Source organism: Gossypium raimondii, chromosome 10 (assembly GCF_025698545.1).
Source record: "Gossypium raimondii isolate GPD5lz chromosome 10, ASM2569854v1, whole genome shotgun sequence".
In the NCBI taxonomy this organism is placed as follows: domain Eukaryota; kingdom Viridiplantae; phylum Streptophyta; class Magnoliopsida; order Malvales; family Malvaceae; genus Gossypium; species Gossypium raimondii.
The window spans coordinates 43286573-43296207 of record NC_068574.1 but is presented as its reverse complement, the minus strand read 5'-3'; the positions used below and the strand labels follow the sequence as shown (position 1 = coordinate 43296207).

Sequence of the window (9635 nt, the reverse complement as noted above, 5' to 3'; positions counted from 1 at the left end):
TACTGCATCTGCATAAACATACATGCTTTGTCTGCTCTGCTTTGTTCCGTTCTGTTCTATTCAAATCTACTCTACTCTGTACCATTTTGTTCTATTCAGCTCTATTCAATTCTATATTGTATGATTTATTTTGTTATACTCTATTCTATTTTTGCTTTGCACTATTGAACCACCTTTGATCAACTCTCTGTGACGCTTTAGATTTGTCCGTACTGGTTATACAATTGCTCTTAAGCTCTTAGCGTTATTACGATTTATATAGTATGCTCTGGTTATTTGTATTGCGTCTGGATATACGCGGTGATTGGTAACTCACCCTTGGTCTTACCTTTATCTGTTCAGGAAAATATTGGATTTAGAATCGGACAGCGTACGGGAGCTTGGATTGTCTTACACTGTAATAAATGTGATTTGATCTTTTGGGTTTGTAAATTGTCTTTGGATTTGCCTTGCGTTCCTTTTGATAATCTTATCTGTATCAATCAATTTCTAACACGAAACTATAAAATCACCTAAACCGACAAAAATGAATTTCTAGTTTCAAAGTTAAAATCTTGAAAAGAAATCGATTTTCAATGCATTAGTGTAACTCATCTAGGTTCGGCTTAAACTTCTAAGACGGGTTTGGGGTATTACAAGACTTAATTAGTACTTGAATTTCAAAATTATTAATCAAGTTGGTATTTTTTTGGGTATGTAATTCACAAACTTTTGTACTAAAAGCCAATAAAATAATGACCCATGTCTTAAAAGTTTTTTAAAAAGTAAATAATATTTGATAAGCGGTGTTAGAGGGTTGACAAGTGTTTTATAGGTTGTAGCATAAAATTAAAAATATAAATATTTAAAATAAATAGACATATGACAATTTTTAAAACTAACGTGAAATACAAAAATACTCTACCAAATACTAACCCATAAAAATTTAAATTTTATTCTTATTTTTTATTTAACGTTTTCGATGAACATGTAGATATGGATTTCAAATAAATTTGAACATGCAGATTCATTTGGCAACTACGATTTTCGGTAATTTTAAATTTTTATAATTTTAAAACTAATATAAAAACTTGATATTTTAAGAACAAAAAGGTTTTTCTAGAACTAAAAAACAATTCAGTTTTTGGATTTTTTTATTTTTCTTAATTTTGATAGTTTTATTATTTTTATTATTCATTTTATATGATTTCTATAAATTTATATATTTAAAGATTTTTTATTTTTATTTTTAAATGATGCTTCTCATGTGTCCTAATTTGAAGCTGCCACGTAACATTTTGTTGTTGGAATCATCAACGATTTTTCCTTTGATAGAATTAACTAAAGGAAAGTATACTATTATCTTAATATTCAGATTTTTGTATATTTTTATTTTATGGTTGTGTTTTTTTTTTACTTAAAAGAAAACTAAAATTGAACATTTAATCTACTCTAAAACAATGGCTACTTCAGTTTCTCTCTGTCCCAAGAATAGTGAAGGAGATAATCTTCCTGATGATCCGAACACAAAGAAAGTCCGCTTTAAGGAATCGGAGGATAATGCAGAAGACGTGATGGTTGTGGATCCAACACCAGCACCATCTCTGTCTTGGAAAGGCCTGTTAATGGGGAATAAAATCATTGAACAGAAAGTAGATAGTGGATCTCAACAATCTGAGGAATATTTTTCACTCACTGAAGGGGATGTCAAAAAATCGGTAATCAATGGTATTCCCTCCATTGAAGTCTCGGAGAGAGTACATCAGCTGCTTGAAAAGGAAATGTCCACTTCAGTGGTCCTCAAATTGTTGGGAAGGAATATCGGGTTTACGGCTCTGCAAAACCGATTGTATGGCATCTGGAGACCCTCTAAGCCATTTCAATTAATGGACATTGAAAATGGCTATTTCTTGCCAAATTTCAAAGTCCTGAAGATTATGAGAAAATTCTGTCACTGGGACTATGGCTTATTTTTGGGCAATACTTAATAGTTCAGCCCTGGACAATCGATTTTAACCCGGAATTACCCTACCCCAATACGGTTCTTACGTGGATCAGGTTTCCAGGCCTTCCCAGTCATTTGTACAAAAAGGAGATCCTATGGGACATTGGGGGAATGGTGGGTAAAGTTACCAAATTACATTTCAATACTGATAGTGGGGCAAGGGGTCGTTAACCTGGGGAAGCCACTGATCTCAAAACTCCTTATTAATGGAAATATGCAAAGAGTTGAATACGAGAGCCTACCAGTGGTGTCTCTCATGTGGGCGTTATGGCCATAATACTGAAGCTTGTCCGCATGTTCCCCTCATCTCTGATTCGGCGAAGGTAATGGATTCATCGGCGGTGAAATTACAGGAGAACACGGTGGCCGGACCTGGAGACTTTGGCCCCTGGATGTTGGTGGAGAGGAGGACCAGACGCGCCTCTCGGGAAGACAACAAAATAGGAAAGTCTGTATCTGGGGAAAAATCATCGGGATCTCGGTTCCAATCCCTAACCGATTTAGAGGCTGTAATTTCGGAAGATAATTCAATGAAAGGCAACTCACAGATCCATAAGAATCATGGGAAAGGAATCCTAACCGAGATTTTGGGGAAATCCCCAACGGATAAAAACGTTTCTGCTGAAGTATTAAGGAAGGAGGAATCAAGGCATTCAGTGGGGGGTTCCTTTTAATGGGTTGGTCCGGAAGTCCAAGTCCAAAATTCCTCTTAAAGGCCATAAACCTGTTGGGCATCCTAATGGGCCAAAATCTGTTACTAATTTACCAGCTAGTGGCCTGACCATTAACAGCCAAGAAGTTGGGCCATTTAACGCCCCAAAGAGTAATGGAACAGTTGGGGGGACACTTCAAGCTCTCCAGGCTATCTTCACGTCTCTCGGGCCGAAAGTGGAGAGGCCCAACAGACTGCAATTCCAGATAACCCCGAACCGCTTTCATTTTCTTTATCTTTTAACCCCTCTGCTACTGTCACAGATAAGGCAATTTTAGGTCCTTCAAATCCCACTTAAATTCAAGAGGAGCACTTAAACATTTTAATCCCACTTTTGAGGAAGCAAATGTTGTTAATGTGGCGGTAGAGGAAGGTGTATTAGATGCAACTAAACATACAGCAGTAGTTTTTAAAAATATTTCTCAATCGAGTTCCTTAGGCGAAGAGGTGGGAGGCAGTTCAACCATTTCCAAAAATGGTCTGAATTTGGTGGGATAATAAGGGAAGTGACTTAATGCTTCCGGACCGAAAAGCGGGTGGAAAATAAATAAAACTTTAAGAGGCTCGGATAATAAATTCAAGTCCTCTGGAAATTCTCGAGTATCATTTGTTGAATCTAAGGCTCCATTTCTTTACCTGTAAAAACTTTTCCGTAAAAGTTTTTTAGCCTTTTCTGAGGTTTGTTTGGCTGAAAATGATTTTTCACTATAAAACATTTTACAAAACACAGGAAAAAGGAGGTCTTTTTTTGGGAAAAATGTCTTACCCTTTTTATTTCGGTAAGACATTTACCAAAGTTTTCCCTCTTCACATCCCAACATCAGAACTTGCTAAACGCTCTCTCCTCCTTCCCCTTCCCTTCATTGCGTCCCTGACCCAGGATTCATCTCTGTATCAAAAACAACCAGCAGTAGTTTCGTTGATAAAAATTAAAAAAGCTCTAGTCATTTCTAGTCTTTTCAAAAATGAAACTCTCAACAATTAGGTGATTTTTTTCTCTTCTATTTTTTCGTCTATTTCCCTTTAGCGATTTGTCACTTCAAGCGAAATCAGTCGATTCAAGTTCGAAACTCAATTGTCAAAATAGATAGTGAGACAATTAACTATGGGAAATAATGAGAAATTGAGAACCGTTTTGGAATTATATGATTTGTTTGTTTGCTTTTTATCAAAATGTAATAACACTTTTGTTTTCATATATTCATTTTTCCCTCTGGTTGTTCTCCGATAATAATTGAAAAGAAACCTTTTTGAATCGATGTGAGATTAAAGTAGGTAGTTTTAATTAATTCCTGCGCTTTAATAGATCTATTGAGTTGGCAATTAGGTTTGTTTGTATATTTTTTTTAAATGAAGTTTATTTTTTGTGTAATTGATTAGATGGGATCCTGATTAGGTTCAATTTGTGATAGAGTTAATGATTTTGTGTTTGAATTGGGCCTTTTGATGTGTTTGATTTTATGGGTATTTGATTTTGAACCACTTCTCTTTATTAGATTGTCTGTTTTATACTACAACGCTTGAATGGATGTTAGCTAAGATGGGTGATTTGTGATCATCCTTAATTTTGTAAAATGGATGAAATGGCTAATTCTTTATTTGGTAGGATTACTTATTTTTATCCCCTGCTTTGCATTTCTTGATTCATGATGAATAGTGTTGTATGCATTGCCTGATTGTATTTTATTGATCTCCCATGTATGAGAAATAGACATGGAGGACTTAATTCTTTATGTGCTCCTCCCTGCACAAAAAATAAGGAAGGGGAAACACTTATGGAATACTTTTAAATCTGTTAGGACAAAAGAAAATTCAAGTAGGTTAAAAGGTTAATATCATGGTTTGATTTTATAAGACAGATACTGATTTCACTTTGAGTTTGAGGTCTCCAGCTTTATCAGATTCCTACTCCAATATTTGGTCTTCAGTCAGCAGAATCAGGAAATGGTTAAAAGGTTAGTCCTGTTGTTTGCTTTTAGAATGATCGAGTGTATGGAAAGAATGACATGAATGGGATTTCTGGTAAATTTTGCTGTTGCCTAGGTATGGAGTGTATTGATGTGAAGAGAATATCATGTTGCAGTGCATAGATAGATTGAAGCATTTATTTGCTTCAGTGCTACAATGATGTGATAATGATTTGTACAAGCAATCAAGAGGTCTTGTTGATCCTAAACTTCTTGCAAGAGAGATCGTTTGTATGTCATCATTCTTTCTTTTCTTTTTAAATATTATTCTATATTGCTTATGTGATAAATGCTTTTGCTTGATTTAACATTTGTTCAGTCTTTGCCTGTGTTACTTTAGTTCTTGAATCATTCCACTGAAATTTGTTTTTTGCTCATCTTCATGCAGTTAGTGTAAGTGAAATAAAAGCACTTTGTGAGCTTTTCAAGAAGATAAGCAATGCTATTATAGATGATGGGCTGATCAACAAGGTCTTTGTTTTTTCATAGTTCCCATTTTGTTATATAATTGATATCTTTTGTTATGTTTGTCAAGTGTTTTAGCTTTATGATCACTCCTCATCTTGAGTTGGTTCTTTCTCTCTCATCTTTGTAGTATTCAAGTTTTATTTATATTACTATTTGACAAGAGGAGTTCCAATTGCCGTTATTCAAAACAAACTTACTGATCGGGTATTTTTATCTAATGTTAATTTATAATGTCTCAATCCTTGAAAGAATAATTCTTGTTAGCATAGATATTTGACTTGTTTGATACAAAGCATAATGGAATTCTAATTTTGGAAGAGTTTGCCCGTGCTCTCTCTATCTTCCATCCAAATGCGCCCATTGACGATAAGAATGATTGTATGTGTTAAATATTTTAGTTATCTGTATACTTTGTCTCTCTGTTTACCTCTCTTGTTGTAAGTTATAATCATGTTAACATAGTAGTTGGATGTAAATGACTGGTATGGAAATGGAATTATGGACTTTTGTGCATAGACGATGTGTCTAAACTATGTATTCTTGTGTATACATATTCTTTTGTAATCTATTTTCTTAGACTAGGGATTTCTTTTTGTAATTAATTTTTTCTCTTTGAATCCTTTTCTTTGGCATTGGTTCTTAATGTTTAATTTGATTTATTTATTTATAAATAAATCATTGCATAAAATATAAATTTAATAGATATAAAATAAACTCAATTAAACAATGAGAAGACAATAAATCCTTAAATGTATGTTTGTTTCATTTAAAACAATTATTATAAAATGTTTTCAGAAAATCTGCTAAACAACATAAAATATTTTACACAGATTCATCCAAACACTAAAAAATATTAGCTTTTCCAGAAAAGTAAGCCATTTTCCAATAAATCATTTTTGGGAAACTATTTTCAATCAAACAAACGAATCCTAAGAAGGGAGCAGCGTATCTCATTACATCAGAGTTAGATGGGCATGCCGGTAATGAACTGTCGTTGGTAGGAGGAGACCAATCAGACAATTCTATCAATGGTCGATAGTGAGATAAGTTTCTTCTTTTTCGCTTTTTTAATTATGATTATGAATTTCTCTATTCTATTTTGGGACGTGCAGGTGTGCGCGACTATTAATTTCCCACGAGTCTTTCATGAGTATAGTAATCAATATAAGTCGAATATAGTCAGTCTTCTTGAGCCAAGAGTTAGTGGGTCTAAAGTTGATGCCATTATTGCTAAATTGGGCCTGGAAAAATCACATAGAGTGGAAGCAATTGGTTTTTCTGGTGGTATTTGGTTGGGATGGAGAAAATCTATTGATGTGGAGGTGGTTGATAATCTCCCACAATTTATTCTGGTGCGTATTCGTTCCACTCTCCACCCTTAATTGATTTTTATTGCTTTTGTGTATGGTAGTCCTAATAGGCAAAAAAGGAAAGCTTTGTGGAGGGATCTTAGTCTTTCTATTCCATTTGGGCAAAGTCCATGGTTGGCCATCACAGATTTTAATGCTATTCTCTCTTCGGAAGAGAAAAAAAAGCGGATTTGTGAAAGGACGTAGATGCCCCATTTTTGGTGATTTTAAGGATAAGGCTCAACTTTAAGATCTGGGATTTTAGGGTCCTCCCTTTACTTGGCACCAAGTGATGGGCGTTGAAACCACCAAATATAAATTCTTACAACAAAATAACAGTAAATTGAAATATAAAGCAATAGGGTCTAATCCACAGGGACTAGCTGTCTAATTTTGCCTTTTCTAATGACCAGAATTACTGTCGTGGTAACAGTTGTGCCCATGACCAATGAGTTGCAATGCTAGAAAAATAAAAAGGGGGTTTTAGTGGATAAAGATAATAATATTAAAAGAAATATATATGTATACAAAATAAAGTAAAAACGTAATTGCAAAATAACTTAAGCTAAATAAAATTAAATGGATAAATAAAATATTTTTTAAAGCTTAGCATTAGCCTCGGTGTACTTCAATCTTGAATCGATCCTTGAAATAGATTTTCCTTTCCAAACGATAAGCTAGTTATAGTGACCAGGAACGTCTAGATCACCAAGTTTTCCTTATGTAGTCGATCCCAGTACGACCTACAAATTGACTTTTGCCAAATTTCTAACTGCGATACAAGTGTTCACAATTTAAGATTTCTACAGCCTTACGATCTGAAAAGCCCAACTCGAATCAACGGCCTCAATCGTGTGGGTCGTTTAAATCCGATCTCTATCTCCCTTGACGGTATCCAACTGGCTTTTTCCACCTAGACACGCCAATTTATTTCCTGGAATTCTAACACATCACGGGCAATTTGACTTCCCAACTGTATGCCAAACAACTTCAACCCAACGTGCACTTTTTAAATCGAAGATGAATCAACTTTAAGGGACGAATTTGTACTATCCCATATACCTGAGAGATAGAAAATACTGCGTTGAGAGGGTTTTTTAAACGGGTTCGTATGGTACGATTGTTTTGTTGGAGCGATTACCGGGCCAAGGCTAAAAAGGGTTTAGTTAATCATGAAAAGAGTCAAGCTTGAAAGTGTATAGAAATGGTTTAAATGGAATTGTGGAAAGTGGAAAGTGGAAAGAGAGGGGGCTTGAAAGGCAAATAAGCCAAAAACGTTGAAAGCAAAAGAAAAAAAACTAAAATGGTAGAATAGAACAGACGCAATAAGGGGAAAAAGGAAAGAATTTTATTAAATGCCTGAAGCTAAGTGTGTGTTTAGTTGGCTGTAGCCACTAAGTATTTATACACACTTTTAGTGCTAAAATTTAACTAGATTTTTCCTAAATATTATCACTAAATAAATCAAAATTTTAGAGATTAAATTTAAACTAATTACAGAATTTTAACAATATAAAAAATCCTTCAATCTTTATCCAGCCACTTTTTTAAATATTCAACCCTTCAATTTTTATCAAGTCTTCCTCTTTGGTTTATTTGTTATAATTTAGCCCCATTTTTGTATGAGTTTGAATTCAGCACACCAACTTCATTCCTGATAAGAAAAACCCAAATTTAATAGCATTTTATCTGATAATTAGCCAAAAATAAATATATTAAAAATATAAATTTATATTGCTATCACCAGGGTAATCTTTTTGAGAGACTTGATCGGGCCCTAGGTAATGAAGCTTGGATGAAGACCTTTCCCAACTGCTTGGTAACTCATCTACCAAGAATTAAATCAGATCATTGATCACTCCTTAGCTTACAGTCTGACTCTAATTCTTCCTCAGGTTGACCCTTTTTGTTTTTAGCTGGTTGGTTGAAGCATCCGAATTTTTCAGAGTTTGTAAAGGATAATTGGAATTTTGAAGGACACATGATTAGTACGATAGCTGGCTTTACTGATAAACTCAACAATTAAAACAAATGTGTTTATGGCCACCTTAATACTCTTAAAAGGTAGATAATCCATAAGCTCTCTATCACGTGTGAAATGATATGCGATTTGTGCAAGTATACACGTCGGTTCAAGTAATAAAGTGATGAGTGAGTATCGTTCCCACGAGAATCGAATTGAGGCACAAATTTGGTCAAGTTACTGTAATATGGTTAATGTTATAGCAAGACTGACGAATAAGATGCTATGGTAAACTAAGGTAAGTATGCAGTGATAATTCAAAGGAATGATGAAGTATGAGATAGACGAAATTGATGAAAAATTGGAAATGTTATGGCAAAAGTGAGAGCAGAAATGTCATGGCAATAACGAGAATGATTATCTGAATAGAATGTAAACAAAGAAATAAACAACTAAATATATTATGGCAAAGTTACTACGAAAAAGAATAAGGATAGAGTGATGTTGATTCGGAAGGTCGAGACTACCCAGAATTGACCCTTACGGTCAATAATGCCTTGGAAAAATCATATCTAATTTACAAGACACAAGAGTTCTAAAATGGCCTACCTTTCGCGAAAGAAAAACCTCAAGTTACATTGTCAGTGTCTATAGGCTTTTTAGATATCTTGCATCTGTATGATCGTGACTATGTCTAGAGTTGAATGCAAGTGTCTGTCGAATACTTGCTCATTTTATTTAATTTTAATCCAACCAATCCAACCCTTTTGCAATTAGAATCAATTTATAAGTATACGAATAGTCTTCTGTGTCTAGAGATCGTTTGCATTTTAATTAAGAAATAAGAACAATCAAATGAAAAAGTAAAGTAAATTAGAGATTTACTACATCCATAAAAATAGTTTAAGGTTTCATCGAAAGTAATCCTAACCCTATGAGATTTAGCTAATGGGTTGGGAAATAAAATTTCAAACCAAAATATTATCTGACATTGTGTTCAACTACTTCAATTTAATCTTTCGAAGGAACACTAATGGAAATAATGGAAGAACTTCGAGAAGCAGCTTTCGCTTGCCCAGTCCACACTTCGATAGCACAGCGTTCTGTGATGGCTAAGAAGAACCGCCTTTAACTTCTTTTCCTTTGCGCAGCCGAACCCTTATTCACGTCGAAGGATCTCTCCTACTTGTTT

General features: G+C 34.3%; 2 long non-coding RNA genes across 2 annotated transcripts; one reads left to right on the top strand and one right to left on the bottom strand.

Annotated features, from left to right (window-relative positions):
- Nucleotides 1-1338: 1338 nt before the first annotated feature.
- Nucleotides 1339-2746, bottom strand: LOC128034064 (uncharacterized). Its single transcript, XR_008190111.1, has 2 exons — nucleotides 1676-2746; nucleotides 1339-1598 (listed from the first exon to the last, which is right to left on the bottom strand). It is a non-coding gene; the product is annotated as an uncharacterized LOC128034064 (long non-coding RNA).
- Nucleotides 2747-2973: 227 nt separating this feature from the next.
- Nucleotides 2974-5370, top strand: LOC105778229 (uncharacterized). The gene is made up of 3 exons (XR_001128606.2): nucleotides 2974-4651; nucleotides 4740-4894; nucleotides 5052-5370. It is a non-coding gene; the product is annotated as an uncharacterized LOC105778229 (long non-coding RNA).
- Nucleotides 5371-9635: the final 4265 nt, after the last annotated feature.